Genomic DNA, 26,401 nt, shown 5'->3' on the forward strand with positions numbered 1-26,401 from the left:
TAAATTTATTTCACATCTACATAATATTATCTCGATTCAACGCCTACTGAATCATTGTCAAATAGCCTTCTTTTTGCACCCACTATTTGTGTTTCACTAGGCGAGGAGTTTCTCAAGTCTACTGAGTTCAATCATATCATTGAACTTGAAGAATTTCATAGGGTAACCTAAATTGATTATTACAGAATATTTTTAATACTTCACTAATAAACTTTATTTATGTATATTTATTTGTTTCTACAGCCTACGCAAGTTAATATCTATGGAGAAATTCTTCCTAGGTCCAAATATACGCAATGGTATTATGAGAGTTGCAAGGTTTGCACCAGGCAAGTCAAAGATCGTGTCAACAATGATGGTGAGGTAAATCATTATCTAGGGTTGGTTTGTACTTGAAAGAACCCGTGTTCTCACACGGACAGCTATATGTGGTCTTATCAAGAGTTACAAGCAGACATGAACTAAATATTTTGATTCTTAATAAGCAATGTATATTGACCAAAACAATCACAAATGCAATGTACAAGGAAATTTTAACTTAATAATTTGTAAAATATTTGTTTTGTAATTCCTGTAATTTTAATGTAAAATGTAATTCTATTAACAATATATGATAATACTGTTGTTGATTATAATTTGCTTAATGTTTTAAGTTTAAAATTTTCATCAATTTCCGTGTAATACACGGGATTCAAACTAGTCTTATATAAACCCCTTCATCCTCTCCCAAGTTTCTCATTCACAATTCACACAACCTTAAGTCTTAAGAACAATGCCCGACCAAACAAAAAAAACCATCGTGTTGAAGAGTTCGGACGGCGAAACCTTTGAGGTTGAAGAAGCGGTGGCGTTGGAGTCGTAAACAATCAAACACATGATCGAAGATGACCAGGGTTGGCTCCAGCCCCAACCAAATAAATCATTCGCTTTAGACCTCCAAATTTTTACGGCCACATTTATCGTGTAATTCACTTTAGTTTAGGCCCTGTTTTTTAGTAAATTAGTTTTGTACTTTAAATTAGGTCCACATTTTTAGGGTGATTCATATTCTATATATCATTGTAGATCTGTAGTTCCATAACGGAAAATCCCCACTTCCCAATGTTACAATTTCCCATTCTTTTATTCAATTCAAACCAGATCTCTCTATGCAAAAGTAAAATATCATCCAATTGATGGTGTTTCAGTAATGCTCTTTGATAATCGAGTTAACCATTCAATACTTGTTTGTGTTTTGGAGTTATTCAGATTTTATTTTTGATAACCCAGTGATTCAACGGTTAATCGGTTAATCATGGTATGTTAATTGCTTTTTCCATGTACATGGAGTGCACAAAGTTGCATGCTTTGTTTCCTTTCTTTTTTCTTTTTTCTTTTCTTGTAAATTTTGTATAGATATTCTAGATGATTTTTGTTTGTGGATTTTGGTTTGGTTTGGTTGATTTAAAAAGGCATCTCTCTTACTAATAAATGAGTGGATTTTCCACAAAATTCTCCTCTACTTTTCACCAAAACTCATTTTTTGTCTACGTGTAATTTTCTTCTTTTGTTGTTAATTTTAATTAATTAGTATAATCCCAAATCTGTTAATTCTCTCTCTTTCTTCAATCTCAATTGCTCTGATAAATATCCTCTAACCCTAATGATTTCATAACGAGGCGGCCGCTGATCTTTAATCATGTATTCATCATCAACAAATCAGGTATTAATCATCTACATATTCAGTTGTCTTCAACATTAGAAGAAAGGGGTTATTTTTAAAACCCAAATATTTTGATATATTTCATTTGTTATTGGGTTTTCAGATCTGTCGTTCCTCCTTCAATTCAAATGTTCTAGGAATCTCCTTCATTTCTAACTGTTCTACAATCATCAATCTACCTCATCTGTGTTTCGTCTGGTTAGGGTTTTGTTAGGTTATTTTTTATTTTTGATTGTTTCTTGCTCTATGTGCTGAATTGGGTTGAACTGAACAATTTATGATCGTTCTAAATTCATCTTCTGTAAGGTCCCGTTACCGGTAGCCCTACTTTCGTGTTGGATTTAGTCATAAACGCAGTTCTAAATATCAGAGTTAATTAAAACATTCGCGGAACATTAAAAACATTCAAACCATTACATTCCATAACCATAATTCTTGCCTTATCGAGCATTCATAGTCATTTAAAACAAAACATAGTCTTTTAAAATACAACATCATAGCAAAATCTTCAGATGTCAGCTTCGTCCAACTCTGCCATGTGTCCTCCTCAAGCTACCTGCCTCATTCTACTCACCTGCGTGCATACTAAAAGTCAGCTACGATGAGTGAGTTCTAGTTAATCGCATAATCATACAATACCTTCTTACATTTCATACTTAACCTCTTAGCTTTCTTTCATACACACATAAGTGCATATACTTTCATTCTTACCTTCATACTTTCTTTACATACATAATCATACGTTTTAAAGAGCCTTTCGCCCTATAACCTCACAGATATTATAAGGGTCTGGTCCCTAACATCACAGATATTATAAGGGTCTGCTCCCTAACATCACAGATATTATTAGGGTCTGGTTCCTAACATCATAGATATTATTAGGGTCTGGTCCCTAACATCACAGATATTATTAGGGTCTGGTCCCTCTTCGTTACCATACAACCATGCCTTTCCTTCGTTTATTAACTTTATCGCATTCATACATATAAGCAAATACATTATACTTACCTTATACGTAACACTACAACCTGACAGTATGTGCAATATCCGAAGATCGTTCACGTACTAACAAGCAATCACTCATACATTTCACATCATTCATATAAGGCATACACTTATCACTTAGGATAAGTGTATTAACAAACATATCGAGTATGCACACAGCCCCTAAAACATAACATAGAAGTGGGGCTAGAAACTCACCTCAATGCGGTTGCGTTCACCGTTTACGGTTATTCCATTCTTGAGCTGTGCACGACTAACGGTATAATAATTACAGTATTAAGTACCGCTCTAGTCATCTCATTGCTACTTAATTAGTCTTACACGTCTAAGCTGTTTTACTTCATTAAATCATTACCTGGTTAGTTAATCGTTACTCATTTACCTTTAAAGGTATCTTTCATAAATTGCCAAACTCCAAGGGCTGTTATGTAATTTTATAATTCTTTTCTAAGTCCAGGGACCATTCTGTCTTTATATTAAACTCCTAGTTCGTTACTTTGCCCTTAACGAATTGGGTAAAGAATCACCCTTTGATTCGCTAAGCTCCCATAACGAACTAGCTAACGAATCACCCTCTGATTCGCTAAGCTCTCATAACGAACTAGCTAACGAATCACCCTCTGATTCGCTAAGCTCCCATAACGAACTAGCTAACGAATCACCCTCTGATTCTCTAAGCTCTCATAACGAACTAGCTAACGAATCACCCTCTGATTCGCTAAGCTCCCATAACGAACTAGCTAACGAATCACCCTCTGATTCTCTAAGTTTCCTTAGCGAACTAGCTAAAGAATCACCATCTAGTTCTCTAAGTTTCCTTAGCGAACTAGCTAAAGAATCACCCTCTAGTTCTCTAAGTTTCCTTAGCGAACTAGGGTTAGGTCAGGGAACATTCCTTGACACCTTTATCTTTTCCGGCGCAGCCTTTCTGGGGCCGTCATCGCCGGAAAACCGCGTTTTCGCCGGAAAAACGAGATCTCACTCGTTCTTCCACCGTTTTCATCTTTTTTCATCCCGTTTGATCCAGATTTGAGCTAGGGTGATCCCTAAACTCATCTTAGGTCCGGTTTATACCCGATTCCACCCGGATCTTGTGATTGAAACGGTTTAACGGTGTCGGCTCGTCGTTACACGACTATAACTAACATTTTAGGCTCGTACAATATTAAACTATCATTACCTCGGTTCGGTGCTCGGTTTCCTTCTTGATTTCTGCTAGAGATAAGGAAGAACTAGAGAGAAATCTTAAGTATGTGTTTTGGATGGTGTAAGGGATATGTGTAAATGAACTAAATGGAGGATTAAGGGTATATATATTTTTGATCATGGGCTTAAGCCCATGGTCTTTCCTTCATTCCTCCATAACCCAAGTCCACAACCCATATCCATTTACCCAACACAAGTCCATCTCGTATTCTATTCAACTAAACCGATAACGACCCGCTATAAAATAAACGAACTTTGTTTTTATTATAATAACCGAAAGTAGGATGTTACATCTTCTATGTTTTTGTTGTTTGTTGCACTGTTCGATTGTGGAGCAATATCACTTATCAATACTTTGTGTCTCCGTCAATTTCAGTATTCAAAGGTATGTTATGTTCCAACTCTAAATTAGTTTTCTTGATTGAGTAATTTTATTAGGTTACCTGAAATTTATTGTTTGATGATATTCGATTTGGTAAACTGTTTGTTTGGTAAGGCTCGATTGGGTGTTTGATGAATGAACTATTTGGAGATGAACCATCTAAAAATTATAGTTGAGAATAAAATTTATCTTTCAGAATATGAGATGGACCATTTAAAAATTATCTTTGGAAATGAACCATTAGAAAATTGTTCTTATGATATGAAAGCTAACAAGTTGAGAATTTTGCTCTTTTGTTATCTTCGATTTTTTGCTGGGAAAGATACATATATGCCTCTATTGATATACTAGGGGTGTTCATCAGTTCAGGTTATTCCGTTTGGGTTGGTTTTCGTTGTACTGAGACGATATCGTTGTAGATTTTTTAGTAGAAGTTAGAAATAAAAATGAAGCTGTGATTGCAACATTGGAATGAATTACTCATGTAGTCATGTGTGTTCTTCAGAATGTGAGAATATTGAGGCGGTTTTGATGATTGTTGTGAATTTAATTTCAAAATAAAGGTTGTCCTCAAAAAATTTTAAAGATTAGTAAGCATGTATTCATGATACTTGATTGTCGTCGGTGTATTAACTAAGAAAGTTTCATACTTGACCTTCTGCTAACATTATTAACCACATTTCATGTTGCCAATTTGCAGTTCAAAAACATGTAAATGTTTCATATATGAAATCTTTTATGGCTAGGATTGTAGCATGGTTTACTGGATATTTACTTCTCAGGTTAGTTAGTTTTTTAATTTTATTTTTTTTTCCTTTTGATGATTTTGGCCACTTTTTTTTAAATTGGCCCGTTTTGATCCAAACCTATTTTGATCAAATCAATATTTTTTTTGACACATTTTGGATTTCCAAGGTCCTTTTTGTAGTAAAACTTAAATTGTTATGCCATTGTATTAATGCTATTATAGTGTTGTAGATTTTTTTTATTAAAATGTAGATTTTTGAACAAATTGATTTCATATGCATTATTTACAACGATATACATTGTGGGTTGTGGACGAATAATGATTTGTTTGTCTTCAGGTCAGAATTGAGGTCTTAAGTGGGTGTGGTTTGTATTGAAGAAAAGATCTTGAATCCATAGGTTCTGTTTGCCAAATAATATAACTTCCTTCCACTTATTTTTCGTGGATCTATCAAGTATTACTCAGTTTTCATCTTATTAACTTTAAATTATTATTGTAACACATGAAAGTTAACAGCTTAAATGGAATGCTATTTTTTAACACTTTAGAATATATTTGTTGATTACATAATTCAACCTGTGTGTGATATCGCTTTGCCAGTTTTATTTTATTTTATTTATTTCTTTATTTATTTTGGTTAAAGGAGAGCGCTCCACTTTGTCAGTTATCGAACACAGAAAAGTGTATGATCTTGGTGGGTCAGAAATCTATACAAAGCTTCAAAGGTGTTAATATGGTTATGGAAGCTGTAGAGTGATCATTGTTTATAAATAAGATTTTAGAACAGATTTTTGAAGAAACTGTATGCCGAAGGAGAAACTTATTATGGCTAGCATTCCCCACCAAATGATATGAAAACATAGACTTAAGGGAAGCTTTCAATTTATGAATGTTTCCATTTAAATCATATTTAGAAGATTGAAATCCTAATCATCACCATAAGACAAGGAAATAAAGGTTTCATGAAAACTTAGCCTTACAAAAAAAAAGTAGATATGAAATGATTATATCGATCATTCTTTTATGTCATTATAAAAATCTAACAATTTCAATAACCAAAGACTATCCATTCATGTTTTTATTGGTGGTTCTTTATTTCTTACTCACAATTTATAATTTTTGTTGAAATTTATGTTTTTAACATGTATTACTGAATGCTTTAACAACAAAACCTCTAATTTGTGCCTTTTATGTATTAATATGTATTTGAATTGTCACTTACACTTTCTTATAGATGTTAAACAAGCATGATAATAAGTACATGCATACTCACCAAGAATTTCTTAATTTAAAATGTGCCTAAAAGAAGAGATATCGATGAATTTGGGTATAGATAGAAAAAGAATCACTTATATTTTGACTTAATATAAATTTGGCTTTTCAATATTAATTCAATGAAGATACAAAGTATAACGTATGTGATAATCCCAAATACTTGTAAACTGTTTTCGGATGTTATAGATGACATTAATAGCATGCAGTCAATTTAACGACAACTTTTTTCCTTCACTTTATCAAATGCTTTTTATTCATATATTCTAGCCTTTAATTATGTATTATTCGATCATGTTATTTGATGGTGTTCTTTTGTCAATATACGATAAACATAATTGATGGTGTTAAGTTAAAAGTTTTTGTACCTAGCCCCGTGTAGTACACGGGTTATAACCTAGTTAAGTATTATTTATGTATGCGTCTTTATGATCTTTTGTATGTTCTTTCTTATTTCTTCTATTTTAAAAGTTAAATTGTTTTATTATTGGAGTTTTTATGGGTTTTATATAATTTTGTTTACAGATCTCATAGCAACTAAAGGATACATCTTGACAAATGATTAAAACGGTTGATTACTCCAATGTCTAATTTTCAATGGGTTCTTGTTCGGAAATACTACTTGAAGAAACGTGGATCTACTCACAGGTAGCAGATCTACTTTCCTCGGGTATGATTAAACTGTTTCACCGATGGTTCCTTTGAATCCGTGTTCTTCCACCTACAAAATGAACAGCGCCGTTACTTACCCCTCAGAAAGGGACAGAGGGGTCCTCTTTGGGGTAACCCTCCGGCGTGAGAATCAGTATCTTTGTGGAGAAGATAATAAAGTGAGAGTCAGTGAAATCCCAAGAGTATTGCTGAATCGCTGAATCCTCTTGATTGTGTGACTGTGTGTTTTCTGTAACTGACTGTGAGTGAATATAATTCAATATGATTGAATGTGATATCACTGCTTGTAACTGTCAATGATTGAGTGTGAATGAATGTGTCATCAAAGTGGAGTTGATGCTGTATTTATAGTGCTAGGGTTTCCACTGGCTGGGCTCAGCCTCGTTGGCCTCCTCCAATCGCACTGCGCCACGTGTCCTCTGGGACACCTGGCGCTTTCTCGTTGGTTGTAATCATGTGGTAGCACATGTGTCATGCTGAGTTGTCGACCTTTCATTTGGCAGCTGTCAACATCAGCATATTCTTACTCCTTAAAAAGATGCCTTCTAGAAGAGTGTCTGACGTGCACAATCAAGGTTGCCCTGATCCTGATTTGGATAAGGACGAGGTTGATTATGTGTACGTGTGATATGCGCCCATCCTGAGAATGCGCGAAGTCTTCTTTTTATTCTCACGCGCAGATATTTCATGCGCAGGTGTGATATGCACGAGCGTGTGATATGCGCCGCGCGCTGGTGCGCCACGCGCATATGTGACGCGCGAGCATATGTGATGTGCAAGAGCATGCGATATGCGCCGCGCGCATATGTGATGCGCGAGCATACGATGCCTGAGCATGTTTTGTATGCGCGATGCGCCTGGGTTTTGGCTTTGTGCCTTCATAATGTCTTTATCTTGTGGGTTGACCCGCCTTGCTTGGTGTTGAGGCGGGTACATACCTCTTCAAGCCCCCCCAGTCTAATGTGTGTCTTATCTTGCGCGAGCGTGGTAAGATAGATATTAGACTCACTGAATTATCCTTTTATAGGGGGTTTTGTCGTTTTCTTGGTTGTTTCCATCGTCGCGCGAAGTTCTATCCATTTGGTTGAAAACGAAAGGTCCAAACACGTGGTTGGTTGGTGATGACGTGCGCCGTAAACGTGTCAGACGTTTCGTGTGCTCGAGGTGCTACAGTTGCCTTTCACGTCCCCTCACACAGCTGTCTTGAACACGTGTCGCACTCGCATTGGTTAGTACCTGGGAGTGGGGGCGCGTCTCTGTTCCGTGGCAGGTCGGTTACATCTTTTTGTCCCCTCACACAGCTGTTAGGGACACGTGTCGCGCCTTCGTTGGCTTGCCCCTGCGAGTGGGGGCGCGTGAAATCCGATCAGCTGCCACATTTCTCTCTCCTGGGCCTATAAAAGCAGGCCCTTAGGAAATTTTTATCCTCATCTTCATTGTTGCTAAAATTCAAATTTCTGCTTTCACATTCTGATTTGAGTGTTTACATCGATTCGAATCCTCGATTATCGGCTATTACAGTTGTATGTCTGATAGTTCATACTCGTCTAGCCCTTCAATCACCTCCGTTGCCTCTCGAAGACGCCGTGTGAAATCTGTGGTGATGTCGACATTGAAGCAAAAGGGGAAGGGGAAGAAGGTTGTTGAGACCACATCGGAGGAAGTAGGGAGGACCAAGGCCACCAAAAGGTGGAATGAAATCCCCTGCAAATTGAAGCAGTCAGATCTCGACAACCTGATCACCTCTCAGGGCTTTCCCACCCTGTTTGGCTGCATGTTGCCTAGGTCCGGGCAAACGGCGGCTGACCCGCCTGCCGGCTATATATCCCTATATAGCCACTTTTTCACCCACTGCAACCTTCGTCTCCCGATGACAAGGTTTGTGGGTGCACTGTTGAAGTTCTATGGGATTCACATATCCCAAGTCCATCCGTTTGGACTCGTGCGCGTGACTCACTTTGAGTTCATGTGCAAATCCCAGCGCGAGGAACCCACTCCTCGGCGCTTTCAATATTTTTATAAGGCCAAGATCCAAGACAATTGGATCTCTTTTATTCCTCGCAGTCAGAAGGTGAAGTGTTCCACTGTTTCATTCAAGAGCCTTCATGACTGGTCTGAGAGGTTTTTTTACATTAAGGCCGGTGTGATCCCCATCCGTATGACCATGCGCTCTATCACTTCTGCGCCTGCGGATGAGGATGTCCTCAAGAACCCAACTGGCGCATGGGTTAAGAAACTGACCGCCGAACCATCCCCCGCGAAGAAAATTTGCGAGGAGGCGCTGGTTGGGGTCGGCATGAGCAGGCTCTGGGCCGACAGCGCGCTTGAGCCCGTTATCCAAGTCGACGGGTTGTGTAAGTTTTTTTTTTTTTTTTTTTTTTTTTTTTTTTTTTTTTTTTTTGCGCGAACATCGTTCTTTTGCTGATATCATTTAACTTGTCTTTGCGCAGTCACCAAGGATTACATCCTTGCCGCTTATGATGAACATGTGGAGGGCGGCTCCGTCGAACTTGGCGTTGGGGAGGCTGGTTTCTCGGATCGCTTTGATGACATGTTCATCCCAGTGGATCTGGATTTTGACTTTGACGGTGACGCGCCTGGTAAGCCTTCGCACTCCTGCTCATTCCTTTAGAATACCCAAGTTTATTAACAGTTCTGTCGCTTGTTTTTGTAGATGCGCTTGAAAACTACGAGCTAGAGCTCGCGGAAGAGGAGGAGGAGGAAGAGGAGGCGCCTCTACTAAAGCGCAAAGCTAAGGGGAAATCTGGCGCAGGGGCCAGTAAGAAACAGAAGAAAGAGGACACCCCTGTCGCTCATCCCCATGCTCAAACGAAGGGACCTAAGGAAACCCAGGTGTTTACCACAAAGGTTTCTTTAGCTTCTCTGCCTGTGAGAGTGGGCAGACCTCCTGTCCACTTGAGGTATGGTGGCGTCGCCTCCTCCTTTCGCGCGGCTGAAGAGAGAAGCAGTGCCGCGCCTGCAACAGGTATACTTTATTTATCTTCATCTGGCTGAATTGTTATTAAACCTTTGCTCCTTTAAATGTTTGCAGAGGCAGCGACGGTAACAGATCAGCCGCAGGCGCCACAAGGTGCCACGGCTGCGCCGGGGACTCCATCGAAGTCCCCTGTTCTACCCTCTGAAAAGGGTAGAATGGATTTTATGGCGATGTTCGATGCGCGAACAGAATTGCGCCAAGGTAAGTTTTGCACATATGTCTTCTGAATTTTTCCCTTTGGAGTCAGTCATAAACAATTTTTCCTTGTTTATTTGTTCATAGGAGTTGTAGCTGGCGCAACAGTTGCTGGTGATACTCCTGGCGGCACTTCCGGCGCCGCTGGTTCTGGTCCTGCTCCTGCTAGTGCTGAGTCTCCCCTTATTGGGATTACCAAGGAGCAGGAAACCGTATTGCGCGCCGAACTGGCGGCGTCGAGACCTCCCTCGCCTCCTCCTGCACGCAGCCCTCCCCGCGAGGCTGGTTTGGAGCCTTCCAGGTCGCAGGAGAAGAGGCCTGTTGAAGAAGACGAGGAGGACGAGGGGGTTCAAGTTGAAGACTCCTTGGGAGACCGCGCCAGCCCTGCGATGCCGCAAGTGTTCGCAGCGCAGACCTCTGGTGGGGCTGGCGCTGACTTTCCTGCTTCATCCCCGCAGGTATGTATTGATTTGTTGGTCCGCTGCGCGTATCTCCATATAAGTATGTTTTATGACTTAGAACCTTTCTTGTGTTTTGCAGGAAGGTGTCCACGTTTACCGCCCGAGATGGAAGATTAATGAAGAGAGTTCCTTTCAATCCATGGGCGTATGCGAGGACTTCTGGGCTCATGCCGTGCCTCCTACTGAAAGGAGGTATCAGGAGGAGCGCACCCGCGCGGACTTGCTGAACGACCATGTTTTCGCTGGGTCGGCTTTCTTCGCTGCTTCCCAAGAGCTTCGTCGTGATTATGTTAAAGTACGCGACGCTCTTGTGGAAGCCCAACGAGAGGCTAAGGTGGCCGCCTGGAACCTGTCTGATGCTCGCGCGCGAGCTGAGAAACTCCAGGCGGAGCTCAGTGAAAACAGAGCAAGTGCCAACACCGCATACATCAAGCGCGGGCATGAGCTCCAAGCTGCGCGGGAGAAGCAGCAGTTGGCGGAGGCCGAAGTTGCCAAGTACGCGCGCAGAGTGCGTGTCTTGGAACAGCAGGCCGAGGCGCGTGACCAAGCTATCATCCAGAGTATCACTGAGAAATCATCACTGGAGAGCGAGGTTGCGCGCCTGAAAAGGGATTTGGCGGCCGCGCAGGCCGATAGAGATGAGGCCTTGGCCACGGCGGCGTCTAGCCAGGAAGCACTTGGTGCTGCGCAGGCGGAGAAAGAAAAAATTTTGGCCGCAGCAGCGTCTGATAAGGAGGAACTAAAAAAGGCTAAGGAAACTGTTGAGTTATTAAACTCTCAGGTTCCTGCCCTCGAGACGTCTGTTGCTGGCCTCGCGCAGGATCGCCAATGGCTGGTGTCACAGGGCATGGCTCGCTGCGCTTTGGCGATGAAATATTCCGCCGAGTTTCAAGCCCTTGTGATGGACTGCAATGCCGCCGCGCGTTTGGTGGGCCGAGCTGAAGGGTTTACGGATGGGTATGAGTATGGCATGTTGAGGAAGAACCCATCCGAGTACCCTTACAAGAGCGATGCGGCCTGCGCGGACATGGCCGCGGTGGGGGAAAAGTATATGAATACTCCCATCCCCATCCTTATGCAGGTACCTTGATCTTAATGAGTTTTACTTTACTAACTTTTCTAAGTGTTTTGTACTCATTACTTTTCTAATGATTTACAGATAGCTGCGCTTGCTGACCAGCCCGACCTCGGCGCACTAAAGAAGTTGCTTGATGATTGCGAGAGGGCTGGTGGCGATGATGGTGGCGCGGGGGATGTTGCCCCTGCCAGCGGCTGTGGCGCGGCGAAAGAATCTGCTCGTGACACCGTTGTGATCGAAGACTCCAATGAGGAGGAAGAGCTTGACTATGGTCAGTTCGGGGATGAGGAGCAGACCGCGCCAGATGCTGCGGGAGATGATGAGGGTGATGAAGCGGCTGACGTCGACGTGGAGACTTGAGAAGCCCTTCATCAAATTTTGTATATTTATTTTTTATACTTGTAATTTGTAACTCATCATACTTGTAAATTTCGATCCAATGGAATGAAACTTGTTCTCTCCTTTTCATATCTTGCGCATTTCCATTCATCTCTTCATGTTTGGTTGTATAGATATAAGATATGCTTGCACGTTAAAATAAGAACAAGGTTGTATGGAAATTATTCACTTACCCTCTGTTCTATTTTGTTTGTGGTTCTCGCAGTATCTTGCTCATGTTGACATGCGCGCTAACTTTTCGTTATTTTCTTTTTCGCGCGTCGTTGTCGCGCGGTATGGAAGTATGAGTTTAGCCATTACATGTCAGCTTGTGTTTCTCAGATATCCACTATGATTCCGCGCGCGGCCTCGACCTGAGACCTTAACATGATATGGCATGTACTTTGCCTTAGTTGTGTTTAAGGATTTTTATGATCAGGCTGCGCGGGATGTAAGATGGATGTTTGTGAGTGTTTTGAGCTAAGGCTCTTTGTTTTGGGCTAAGGCCCTGACGTTTTTAGAGTTAAGACTCATTAACGTGTTTGAGCTAAGGCTCGTAAGTTTGGGCTAAGGCCCTGACGTTTTAGAGTTAAGACTCGTTAACGCGTTTGAGCTAAGGCTCGCGCATGTATGTTTTACTTCGCTTTATTTTGTTTTGAAGTCAATATAGTGTTGTCATATTGTTCCAATTTAATAAAGGAAGTGTGAAACATGTATGCAAAGGTAATAGAACAAATATTGAAAGATAGCGCGACAAATATTGAAAGATAGCGCGAATCATCATTCATGATGGCTTAAAAGCCTTGATTACAAATTTGAACTTTTACATGAAGCATTTTCTAAGTTGTGCCGCGTTCCACGAGCGCGGTATCTTTTTTCCATTCAAATCTTTTAAAGCGTACGCGCCTTTCCCCAAATCTTCTGAAATTTGATAAGGTCCCTCCCAATTGGGGGACATTTTTCCTGGGGGTATTGCGCGACTAGCTTCATTGTTTCGAAGGACAAAATCATTTTTCTTGAAGTGGCATTCTTTAACGCGCTGATTATAATATTTTTCCAGCTTTTTCTTGTATCTGGCTTCATTAATGATAGCCGCTTCTCTGCGCCCTTCAAGCAAGTTAAGGTCCAATCTTCTTTCGCGCTCGTTATCAGTTTTGCTCATCATGAGTACCCTATGGGATGGGCATCCAATTTCTGCTGGGATCATAGCCTCTGTCCCATAGGTTAGGCTGAACGGGGATTCGCCATTGCTAGTTTTGCTTAATGTCCTGTGCGCCCACAGGACATTAGGTAACTCTTCGACCCAAGAATGGGATTCTCCCTCCAACCTTTTCTTCAGCCCATTTAGCAAACTTTGATTCGCGCGCTCCACTTGACCATTCCCCTGAGGGTGGTAGACGGATGTGAAGATTTGGTTGATGTGCAATTCTCTGAGCCAGCTTGATATCTTCCTGTCAGTGAATTGTTTGCCATTGTCGCTCACAATTTCCATGGGAAGGCCAAAACGGCAAATGATGTGGCTCCAGATAAATTGCTTCATCGCCTCAGCTGTGATTTTTGCTAGTGGCTTGGCCTCAACCCATTTTGTGAAATAGTCTATCGCCACTACCAAAAATTTCACTCGCCCTTGCGCTTGCGGCAGGGGCCCTACAATATCAATGGCCCATTTGTGGAAAGGCCATGCGGAGGTGACTGGAATCAAGTTGTTCTTTGGACGCATGGTGTTTGGCGCGTAGCTCTGACATGCCTTGCATTTTTGGATTTCTTTTAGCGCATCCAAGTACATGCCTGGCCAATAGTAGCCTGAGCTCATCGCCTTGGCAACCACCATGCGCGGGCCAGCGTGAATTCCACAGATTCCTTCATGAATCTCCCTAATCACATAGGTTGCTTCTTCAGCATCCAGGCACTTCATGAGCGGTCCAAGATAAGAGCGCCGATATAATGTACCATCAAGTAATTCATAGTTCTGTGCCTTGTGTCTTATCTTTCTCGCCTGTGCGCGATCGTCCGGTAACTTCCCCTTCATCAGGAATTCTGTTATTGGAGTTATCCAGGATGAAGGGGTTGTATGAATTACAAGGACCGATTGCGTTTGCACTGACGGGCTGCTCATTACCTCCACCCTGACATCTTTGCCAAAGTGATCAAAATTAGTTGATGCCATTTTACTCAACGCGTCAGCGGACTTGTTTTCGCTGCGCGAGATGTGTATGATTCTGAAGAAGTCAAACTGCTCAACGAGCTTTTTTGCCTGCTCTAGATACAGAGGCATTGTGTTCTCCTTGGCGTCATATAGGCCGTTGACCTGAGCAGCTACCAAGTAAGAATCAACATGCCCCTCTAGTCTTTTAACCCCAAACTTGCGCGCGATGCGCAGACCAGCCAGCAGGGCTTCATACTCAGCCTCATTGTTGGTACTCTTGAAGTCCAACCTGATAGCATAAGTATATTCACGATTATCAGGGTCCATCAGTTTGAGGCCTGCGCCGGACCCTTCGCTGTTGGAGGCTCCATCAGTGAATAGCCTCCAAACATCTTCTTCATCATTTGCTCGCGGAGGATCTACCTCGCGCTGAGCTTCTTCAATCTTTCCGTCTGGGATTTCCGTGATGAAATCCGCCAAAACTTGACCCTTTATCGCTGGACGGGGCTTATAAGTGATCGTGTGTTCACCTAATTCCAGCGCCCACTTTGTCAGCCTTCCGGAGAGCGCGGGGCGTCGCAAGACTTGCTGGATGTTGTAACCAGTCAGAACTTCAATAGGATGACCATTGAAGTATCTATGGAGCTTGCGCGACGCGTGTGTTAGTGACAAAACTAACTTTTACATTATGGAATAGCGCGTCTCAGGGTCTGTGAGCACCCGACTCACATAGTATATCGGCGTTTGTATCCCCTTGCGATCCACCAATAATACTGCGCCGATCGCGCGGTCTCCAGCTGACAGGTACAATGTAAGGGTCTCGCCAGGAAGTGGAGCTGTGAGCGCTGGCAATTTAATGAGACATTCTTTTATCTCAGTGAAAGCTTGCTCAGCCTCAGGCGTCCACTTGAATTGGCTCTTCTTCAAACAGTTCCTCAAGGTGTTAACGAATGGAGTAGATTTGCTGGCGTGGTTCGCTAGGAACCTGTTGATTGACACCAATCTACCATTCAGCTTCTGAACCTCTTTCATGGTGGATGGTGAAGGCATGTCAAGGATGGCTTCCACCTTTTCAGGGTTCACCTTGAAACCATCCTTAGTGACCATTACACCAAGAAATTTCCCCTCTTCTGCGCCGAAAGTACATTTGCTCGGGTTGAGCTTCATGTTAACCTCCGTTAGGCGCTGAAGAGTTTCCTCGATGTCTTTGAGCATTTGTCTCTCCTCCTTGCTCTTGATCACCAAATCATCGACGTAGACTTCTAGATTTCTTCCGATTTGTTCACTGAAAACCGAATCCATAAGTCTCTGATAGGTTGCGCCCGCATTCTTTAAACCAAAGGGCATTTTTGTGTAACAAAAAACACCCTTGTCGGTTCTGAAGGCCGTCTTGTCTTCATCCTGTGGTGCCATTTGAATCTGGTGATAGCCTTTGTAGGCATCCAGGAAACATTTGAGCTTGAATGGCGCCACGGAGTCCACCTTTGCGTCGATGTTTGGGAGGGGGTAACAATCTTTCGGACATGCTTTGTTGAGGTCCTTGAAGTCAATACACATTCTCCATGACCCGTTGCTTTTCTTTACCATCACAGGATTGGCTACCCATGTCTGGTATCGAATTGGGCGGATGATGTTTGCGCGCAACAGGTCCTCCACTTGCTCATTCATGGCCTTCGCCTTTTCATCCCCCATGATTCTCTTTTTCTGTGCAATTGGCTCCACCGACTTAAACGTGTTAAGAGAATGTTGCGCCAAGTCTCGCGGGACCCCCGTCATATCGGAGTGTTGCCACGCGAAAACCGACGTGTATTTTGTAAGCAACTTTTTCATTCTCAATCTCGTTTCGTCTGAAATGGTAGCGCCAATTGTGACCGTTTGATCTGGGAATTTTGGGTTTAAAATCCACTTCTCTGGCGCATTGTCAGCCATTGTAAGTTTCATTCTCCCCTCCCGCGGCGTGCTTGTCACTGCGCACAAATGATCGCGGTAAACAAATGCTACGCCTGTTGGTGTAGGGATCCCCAATGCGCCGTGCGCTGGCGACGGTACAGCATTAAATTGGGCAATCGTTCCCCTACCCAGGATCATATTGTGGCATGACGTGGTGGGCAAGACCAAGAAGTTGACAACTTCGGCTCGCTTGTGCTCATCATCCCCCATAGTTAGTTCAAACTGAATCTGGCCTAGGGGATGTATGATTTCATTTGAGACACCACAGATTGGTGCGTTCACAATTTCGAGCCGCGCTTGGTCTGCCGGGTCTAACTTTCTGAAACACTGCTCATACATAATGTCAGATTCGCTTCCAGTGTCCACCAGGACCTTTGACACTTCGTAATGAGCAATGTGTGTGGTAATGACGAGAGGACTGCTTATTGAAGGGCCTCCCCTGATTCTTGGGAAGATGACTTGCTGCTCGCGCCAATCTCCGTGTATTTGCGCGCTTCTCTTTCTTGACGTCTGCCCTTGTCGTCCCCCCTCAGCCACACAGATTCTTTTGTACTTCTTGCTGGCAGAGGCTCCCTCCGGTTGCTCATCTTCTATTCTTTGGTTTTTTACCAAGTGAGCCAGCCTGCCCGACTTTACATCCTTCTCGATCGCATCCTTTAAATGATGGCATGCGTCGGTGTTGTGGCCCGGGGACCTGTGAAATTCACAATATTTGCCACTGTTTTGCGGTCCCTTGTAGTGTAGTTGTTTGGGGGGCTTGAATTGGACATTCTCAGTACTTAACACCTGTGAAGGTGTTTTAGTGAGGGGCGTCCATATTCTTGGCAAAGGTCTGCTAGGATCTCTGCCGCCCTCCCTCTTGTCACCCTCCCCGCGATTACGAACTTCTTTTTGGGGCTGTGGTGAGGTTGGTTGCGCTTGTTTTTCCGCGGAAGAAAAACTTGTTGGCTGCAACCTGGACCATACAGAGTTCTGTTTGGCCCTCTTATCTTTGCTGCGCGGTGATTCTGCCTGATGCGCTCTTTCTCTTGCCCTATCTTGGGCAATCTGTTTCTCATTTCTCGCGAAAACTCGCGATGCCTCCATTAACTTGGCCCACGTGGTGGGCATACCATCTTTGCTTACAAGAGCCCGGCGGAGTTGGTCACTGCGCGCGCCTTGTATAAAGGCCACGCGCAGGAGCTGCTCAGTTATGCCCCCGATTGCCAGGGATTCCTGATTGAAACGAGTGATGTAATCTTCAATCGTTTCATCATTCCTGCGTATGCAGTGCATGATGTCATCAGGATCGCGCGTGTGCCTGCGCTGCTGTACGAAGTGGGCTTGGAACTTTTCTAATAGTTCCTCGAACCCATCAATTTGCCCTGTCGGCAAGCTCTCGAACCATACCCGCGCTGCGCCTGTGAGGCAGCGAGCAAACATATGACACCATGTTGGCATCGTCCAGCTCTCTAGGTTTCCCGTGTTATAGAAACCTTGCAAAAAGTCATCTGGATCTGTTGTGCCATCATACTTGCCCAGACCACTTGGCATCTTTGTCTTGTGCTGGATGGGAGCCTGCGCGATGCGCGCAGTAAACTTTGAGTGTTTTACCAGGATGGCTGGTCTATAGGGCGTGGTTACGTCCACTTGCCCTCTGATCGGTGGGCTGTACGGCATGTGCAGATCCAGATCTGCTCTGGCTCCAGGCGCCATGTTCACAGGCGCGCGAAGCTGTGAGCCTCCTGCATGAGTATCCCGTGTCTTCCTCATGCTATGCACTTCTTCATCACTGAACTCAGTGTGTGCAGTGTGAACAGAATGTCCCTCTTCCGGCGCGCGCGGCCTCTTTGTAGTCTGCTTATCAAAAGCTTGCCTTTGTGCTTGGTCGGCTAGCTTCTTCTGCTTGACCATGTCGTTGTACTTTTCAATCAGACGCCGCTGCTCGTTTATGAGCCATTCATTCGGATCATTTGCTTCATCTTCTGGACCCATTGGTCCTTTCAGCTTCGCGCCGGCCATATTTTGTAACGTGTGATCGTCTGGAGGAGTTTCAGTCTGGCCGTGAGGGGTTGTGACGAAGGGACGGTTGCTGGTGGTACGCGTAGAATCACGCGGAACCCTCAGAACCTGCTGTCCGTCGTTAACACCCTCACGTTCAATATCCTCCAGAGCTTGATCAACGTTACGAACTCCGGAAACCATGGTGATTGATTTTTTTTTTTTGTAGATCTGGATGAGATCTGATTGCCGTTTGTCCCACGGATGGCGCCAATGAAGAAACGTGGATCTACTCACTGGTAGCAGATCTACTTTCCTCGGGTATGATTAAACTGTTTCACCGATGGTTCCTTTGAATCCGTGTTCTTCCACCTACAAAATGAACAGCGCCGTTACTTACCCCTCAGAAAGGGACAGAGGGGTCCTCTTTGGGGTAACCCTCCGGCGTGAGAATCAGTATCTTTGTGGAGAAGATAATAAAGTGAGAGTCAGTGAAATCCCAAGAGTATTGCTGAATCGCTGAATCCTCTTGATTGTGTGACTGTGTGTTTTCTGTAACTGACTGTGAGTGAATATAATTCAATATGATTGAATGTGATATCACTGCTTGTAACTGTCAATGATTGAGTGTGAATGAATGTGTCATCAAAGTGGAGTTGATGCTGTATTTATAGTGCTAGGGTTTCCACTGGCTGGGCTCAGCCTCGTTGGCCTCCTCCAATCGCACTGCGCCACGTGTCCTCTGGGACACCTGGCGCTTTCTCGTTGGTTGTAATCATGTGGTAGCACATGTGTCATGCTGAGTTGTCGACCTTTCATTTGGCAGCTGTCAACATCAGCATATTCTTACTCCTTAAAAAGATGCCTTCTAGAAGAGTGTCTGACGTGCACAATCAAGGTTGCCCTGATCCTGATTTGGATAAGGACGAGGTTGATTATGTGTACGTGTGATATGCGCCCATCCTGAGAATGCGCGAAGTCTTCTTTTTATTCTCACGCGCAGATATTTCATGCGCAGGTGTGATATGCACGAGCGTGTGATATGCGCCGCGCGCTGGTGCGCCACGCGCATATGTGACGCGCGAGCATATGTGATGTGCAAGAGCATGCGATATGCGCCGCGCGCATATGTGATGCGCGAGCATACGATGCCTGAGCATGTTTTGTATGCGCGATGCGCCTGGGTTTTGGCTTTGTGCCTTCATAATGTCTTTATCTTGTGGGTTGACCCGCCTTGCTTGGTGTTGAGGCGGGTACATACCTCTTCACTACTAATGCTAATTGCTAAGTTTATTATAATTTTACTAATAATGCTTAGAAAATAACTCTATTGAGGGTTTGAGGGGTGACTTGTTAATTTTTTTTATGTGAATTAGAACAGTTTGCATTTGCTTAATGGTTTACACCTTAACTATAAGAAGGCCTTGATTTAAAATCTCGCTTTAGGCCTCCGGAAACATTGAGCCGGCCCTGAAGATGACTGTACCGGCTCCGGCATCCCAATCGCTAACGTGACCAACAAGATCTTGGCCATGGTTATCGAGTACTGTAAAAAGCATTTGGAACCATCTACCAACGATGAGGCTCTTAAATCATTTGATTCAGAGTTTGTTAAAGTAGATACAGACACTCTTTTTGATCTACTTGTGGCTGCAAACTATCTCGAAGTCAAAAGCTTACTCGACCTGTTGTGTCAGACGGCGGCTGACATGATGAAGGGCAAAAGTACTGAAGAGATTCGCAAGATTTTCAACATCAAGAATGACTTTACCTCCAACGAAGAAGCCGAACTTCGAAACGAGACTGCATGGGCATTTGAGTAAAGATTTATATATTATCAGTTGATTTTCATTCCTTATTAGTTATTATCTTATGTTCATTTAGCGTTGTGGTAACATTAATGCAAATCTGGCAACTTATTATTTAAAGTTGTAAATTTTTTCTTGATTGAAGAAATCAATAGACGAAATAGGAAATCAATGATAATAACCCAACTGAAAAGTTAGATGCAAAGTGGGTATGGATGGAATAGTGATGGTATATTAATAAACACCTTGGTCTGGGATGAAGAGATCTTGGATTTAATTCACAACACGATAAGAATTAAAAATAAATTTGTTTTTCAAAAAAAAAAACCCCTCCAAAATTATTAAATAATATAATTATTTGATTATTAGATGCATAAAAGAAATTCGGATTCTGCCCCGCGTCTATTAAGTGCTAGACAATATATTTAGCAGGGCCAGCTCGGGCATAGGGCGATGTGGGTGATCGACCGGGACATTTAATTTTCAGGGGCATGAATGTATATTTAATATTATGTTTTACCCTAATTATACAAAAGTAACTTGGTCTAGTGCCAAAGGGGTATGACTTTCAATCAAAAGATTGCAGGTTCTAGTCACTTGAGAAATTTTTAAGCTTATTTTTATATACAAATACAAAGTTTTTTACACAATATAAATCATAACCAAGTAAGCCAAATTAAAAAATGTAATTGTTTAAACCAAACAAAAAACCCATTTACATAATGCCTAAAATTTTGTTTGCTTATAATATTTCGTTACTCTTTAAAGTCTATGGCCTTTTTATTTCGGCTCAGCCGAGACATAAATTCTCGAAGACGACCCTGATATTTAGCAATCATTTATTTGTATCTTTTATAGTTCATCTTTATTTCCTTTCCTAAATATCTTTCATTGAATTGTATGGTCGGAGCTCGGGTGCATGATATATTCTATATATATTTTGATGAAAGAAAAATAAATTATTTCGGGAAATCTAATCCTTTAATAGAGAGAGAAAATACACTTTGGCCTATAAATCTTCAAGATTCTCAAAATAAGCTTACTAGCTGGCCAAATATTTGAAAATGTTGAGCGAGCCGTTCATATTTTCTCACTAAATATTTTTTTCAAAAGCAGTCTTCTCAAACGGTTTTTTAATATTTACTACATGATCCGTACAAATTATCAAAAACCTTGAAAATTGTTTCTTTTAAATTTTGTCTTGGCAGACACATTTGAGGCAAATTTGTACCAAGGTGACGAGATTTATGGTTTAGTTCTTATACGTTGCAATCCCGTCCAAACCGACATGATTTATTTTTATTCCGTCCACATTGACAAGATCTAGTCATCCTTCCGACTCCGGTTTTTAGCATCTTTCAATTCTTCCAACGAGTCATAAACCCGACCCTTGCATGATCATTGTCATGCGTGCATTATTTCCAAGTCTACTTGTCTACCGTCTTCATGTAACATCCCGTTTCTAGTTCGGTTAATAAACGAAAGTATGAGTTATCATGAGTCGGGCTAGTGTTGGGTTAAATGGAATTGGGTTATGGACTTGGGTTAGAGGAAAAGAGGAAAGACCATGGGCTAATCCCATGATCCATAAATATATAAACCATAAACACCACTTAATTCCTCATTTACACATATTCCATACATCATTCAAAACACACACTTAAGCCTTCTCCCTAGTCTCCCCTTATCTTAGCCGAAATCAAGAAAGAAACCAACCACCGATCAAAGGTAATGATAGTATGATATTGTATGAGCTTAAACCCGTTAGATATGATCACGAAACGACGAGTCAACACCGTTAAACCGTTTAAGTCATGAGATCCAGGTGAAATCGGGTATAAGCCGAACCTATGATGAGCTTAGGGGTCACCCTAGCTCAGATCTGGATCGAACGAGACGAAAAAGGTGAAAAACGAGTTAAAACTCGTTTTTCCAGCAAATCCGCGGTTCTCTGGCGGCTTTCCGGTGGCGGCGCCGAAAAGTTAATATGAGGTAAAGAATGTCGACCTAACCCTAATTCGCTATGGGAACTTAACGAATTGGAAGGTGATTCGTTAGTTGATTCGCATAAGGGAGCACAACGAACTAGTAGTAGTTCGTCTCTGATTCGTTAGGGGAAAAGGGTAAAGAATTACCCTTGATTCGTTATGACCAGTTCGTTAAGGGAGGTAAAGAATTAGATGGACTAATTCGTTATATGGACTGTTTCGCTATGGAACTGATTCGTTAAGGAGTCCAGTTCGTTAAAAGGTCCAATTCGTTATAGGAATCAGTTCGCTAAGATAAACCAATTCATTATTAGAAGTTTAATGGAATGACAAGAACAGTCCCTAGACTTAGAAAATAATGATTTAATTACAAAGAAGCCCTTGGACTTTTAAGTAGCAAATTAATTAATGATTCAAAATGCTAATGGAAATGCGATAAAACAGCTAATAGAAATAAAATTTTTCCAAGTTGACCTGGCAGCTCGACCCCAGCCAGGGGCTCTGCCCCTTGGACCATGCTAGGGGCTGCCGCCCCTAGACCCCGCTGCAAGGGGCGCTGCCCCCGGACCCCCGTCCGTTGAGGGTTATAATTGGACTAGAAATACGATATGGATAGTAATAGTAATTAATACGCGTAATTGTTATACAGTTAGTCGTGCACAGCTAAAGAGGGGAATGACCGTAAGCGGTGAACGCAACCGCATTCAGGTGAGTTTCTAGCCCCATTCCTTGTTATGTTTTCGGGGCTATGTGCATACTCGATGTGATTTGTTAATACACTTATCCTAAGTGATAAGTGTATGCCTTATGTGAATTATGTGAAGGATATGATTGACTGCTTGTCGGTACGTGAACGATCTTCGGATATTGCACGTATTGTCAAGTTATGATTATGGTAAAATGTTATGTATAATGTATGAATGATATGTACGCATGTCATGAATGAATGTAAGAAGTAGCCAGGTATAGAAGAAAAGGGACTGAGCCCTAATAATACTCAAGGCAGAAAAGGGACTGAGCCCTAATAATACTCAAGGCAGAAAAGAGACCGAGCCCTTTATAATCTCGAGGCGGGAAAGGGACCGAGCCCTTTATAATCTTGAGGCAGAAAAGGGACTGGGCCCTAATAATACTCAAGGCAGAACAAGGGACCGGACCCTAATAATATTCGAGGCAGAATAGGATAATGTAAAGTAGAAATTAGAATAAAGTGTGAAGGTAAGAATATATACTATGTACGAAGTAAGAGGATATAATGTATGTGCGAAAGTATGAAGTAATGAATGTATGGTATGTTGTATGATTAACTAGAACTCACTTAGCGTAGCTGACTTTTAGTATGCACGCAGGTGAGTAGAATGAAACAGCTGGCTTGAGACATGGCAGAAGAATAAGAGTCTGGCATATGAAGACTTGTTATGTTATGAAAGATAATGTGTTTATTAAGACAAGTTATGGATTGATATGTAATGTTTTTATGAAAGTTTAATATTCCGCGAACGTTTTTAATAACTCTGATGATTAGAACTATGTTTATGAGTAAATCCAACGCCAAAGTAAGGCTACCGGTAACGGGGCCTTACACTTCACCGTCTTTGTCTTGTATTGTAGTACCTCTCATATATAAATAATTCATTTACTGTGAAATTTGGGACCATCTTTCATTGCTTCTATGATGATAAGCTTTTCGGCATTTGTGTAGCACTAGTCGAGGTTTAAATGTTATGAAAAACTACCACCAAAATTTGGGTATGATGCTTACGCCACACAACCTTCCTCATTAACTGATTGCATTCCCCACTCTTGATCATTTTGTAACTTTGAGTCTGTATATCAATCTCGACATGATTATACTCGTTTACACGCATTTCGATGTATTTGCTATATATTCCTTTGGGATATTCGATTAGATCGATAAACTTTCCCCTAAATCCATTCCATATATTTTTCCTGGGTATACCCCTAATCATTAAGGAAACTCATGTTATGATCTTCACAATCATCGCACATACACTTCTTAACACGTTTTCTTTCATGAGACTATCTTCTAAAATATCCTGCAAGTAATATCATACCATTCTTATCAATTCTTCCACCATCTATGTCACCCGCTTCCACTATTCCTCCACCAACCCATCACCTCACCCCTTCCGGTCCAAGCTTATGTTGAATGCCCCTTTCATTATCACATTCAACTTGTAGGGGCATGTTGGCTTACTAGTTATATTCACTAGTTAGTCATCGTTGTTTGTTATGTTTATGTAGTATTAAGACTATTGAAATCTTGGTATATACATTTGTTGACGCTCTCAAGGTTAATCATTATTTTTTATATATATAATACACTAGCTTTAGATCCCCGTGTGATGCACGGGAAGTTAAATAAATGCAATTAAACTATAGAAATAAAATAATTAAATTAAAAAAACCTATATTTTATCAAATTAAATAGTTTAATAACTTTAAATTATATTTTTAACGAAATATTTATACGAATACGTGGTGCATTCTCATGCAGTTTATTCATATCACGAAAAAGATGCGCCTAGTGATTTTATAATTTGTAATTATATTTTTTTTCAATAAATAACAAATTTTGACAAAATATGATAAGATGTTTCATTATAAATGACATAAAAAGAGTACATCATATATAAAATTGGCATGACTAAAACATGTTGTTGTATTACATATTTGAATACATGAATGAGAACTCCATGAATCCATGTAGATTGAATGAATATGTGAGAATAACACTGTTTTTCATTCATAAGTTTTTTTTCTTCTTTTTTTAAAACCGTTTTAGACCCATAAATATCGTTCATTAATTTTTATCACATTCATCTCATACATTGAAAAGTGTTTATAAATTGATTTAATAATAACAATGTAGATATGATTTCATTAAAGATACACATATTTTTATTATACTAACAAAAATACCCGTGTATTTCTAATCTCTATAATTTAGGTAACTAGTTATTTAACAAATGGTGAATGGATATGTTTTAATTATGTTGACATATATAAGTTTTCAATAGAAATAAGAAAATAGTTTGAGCGAGAAATTTGGCTAGGAATGAATCTCCAAGTAACACGTGTCCCAAATTATTTTACTTTATTAGAATATGTAGATTTGTTATTTGAACGACTATTCCTTCATCAAAATGAGTTTTTTTATACCTTTAACCCGATTAACCCATCATATATATAGTCGGTATTTGGATAGATTATCAACAACACATAACCTAAACAACGTAATCTGGCCGACTCAATACACGATGGGCTAATCGATTTCGGGTTAAATAAAAAAAAGTTCATTTTTGCTCACAGATTTTAGTTTTTTCATGTCGAATTCGGGTTTTGGATCACTTTAGGTAATTGATCACAGATAAATACAAACCCAAATGAAGTCAAATTGGTTTAGATGGGTCGGGTTTGGTAATCTAGCTCAGGTCGGGTGGTTTCGAGTAGGATCCCAATTGCGTGGGCTTCCTACTATTATCGAGCAAGACTCATCTAAATTGTTTTTGCAAATGTTTGTTATGTTTGTAATGCTGCTATGTATGAGTGTTGATAATCTGGCTATTAAATTGTGTCTGTTATGCAAGGATAGAGATGTATATTAGCTGCTTGGTGAGGTATGGCAAAAAGAAGTACAAAGAAAATTCGGAGGTTGTGAGGTTTGTGGTTGAAACATGGCAAACGATGGCAGTGGACAAAAGTTAGAAGAGGTTTGTGGTTGAAAATGTGAAAAGAAATTGATGTAGTGTGAATATAATTTATCATCAACTCACAAAAGGTGAGTTGCAATACTGCAGTTATAAAAGTTACGAGCGTGATTTTGTTTAGTTTTTTTATATATGTATAAGTTTCATTTTGGTATCCTTCGAATTAATTATTTTTTAAGTATTTGATGTGCATAGTTAATGTTTTGAGGATTTTGTGTATTGAACAGCTTGTGCCCATTTTTATATTCATATCGGCTTAAATTGATCTTTCTCAAAGGCTCCACACACAACAATGGTTAACAACCGCGAGAGTGGTAAGTAGTTGCTAATTTAGGGTTGTTTTTTTATGGGCATGCTACACTTATATGGTTTTTTATGAATCTTGATCATAAATTATATATATTGAGAAGATAAAGATTACTAGTAAAGGTCAACTGCAGAAGGCTTATTGGACATTAGCTCTAATTCGGTTTTGTTCGTTCATTTGTGTTCAGTTATATTTGTTTATTTGCGCCCTTGAACGCTCGTTTATATTGTTAACATCGGAACATACAAAACACAAATACGTTCATTTTCTTAGCGAATGAACACGGACAAGAAAACCCCGTTCGTTTAGTTGTTCATCTTCGATCTCTTATTCAGTTAAAGTTAAATGAAAATATAAAGCAATTACATTTTTGTTATAAAAATTTATGTGAAAT

At 41.1% G+C, this 26,401-nt stretch overlaps 1 pseudogene; it reads left to right on the forward strand.

The window, feature by feature from the left end:
• The first annotated feature begins 772 nt into the window (after positions 1-772).
• On the forward strand, positions 773-19,996 carry LOC143571715 (SKP1-like protein 1B; annotated as a pseudogene).
• Positions 19,997-26,401: the final 6,405 nt, after the last annotated feature.

The sequence above is a fragment of the Bidens hawaiensis genome, unplaced genomic scaffold, assembly GCF_021521415.1.
Source record: "Bidens hawaiensis isolate Kalapana, Puna unplaced genomic scaffold, B.hawaiensis_p1.1 tig00025555_1, whole genome shotgun sequence".
In the NCBI taxonomy this organism is placed as follows: domain Eukaryota; kingdom Viridiplantae; phylum Streptophyta; class Magnoliopsida; order Asterales; family Asteraceae; genus Bidens; species Bidens hawaiensis.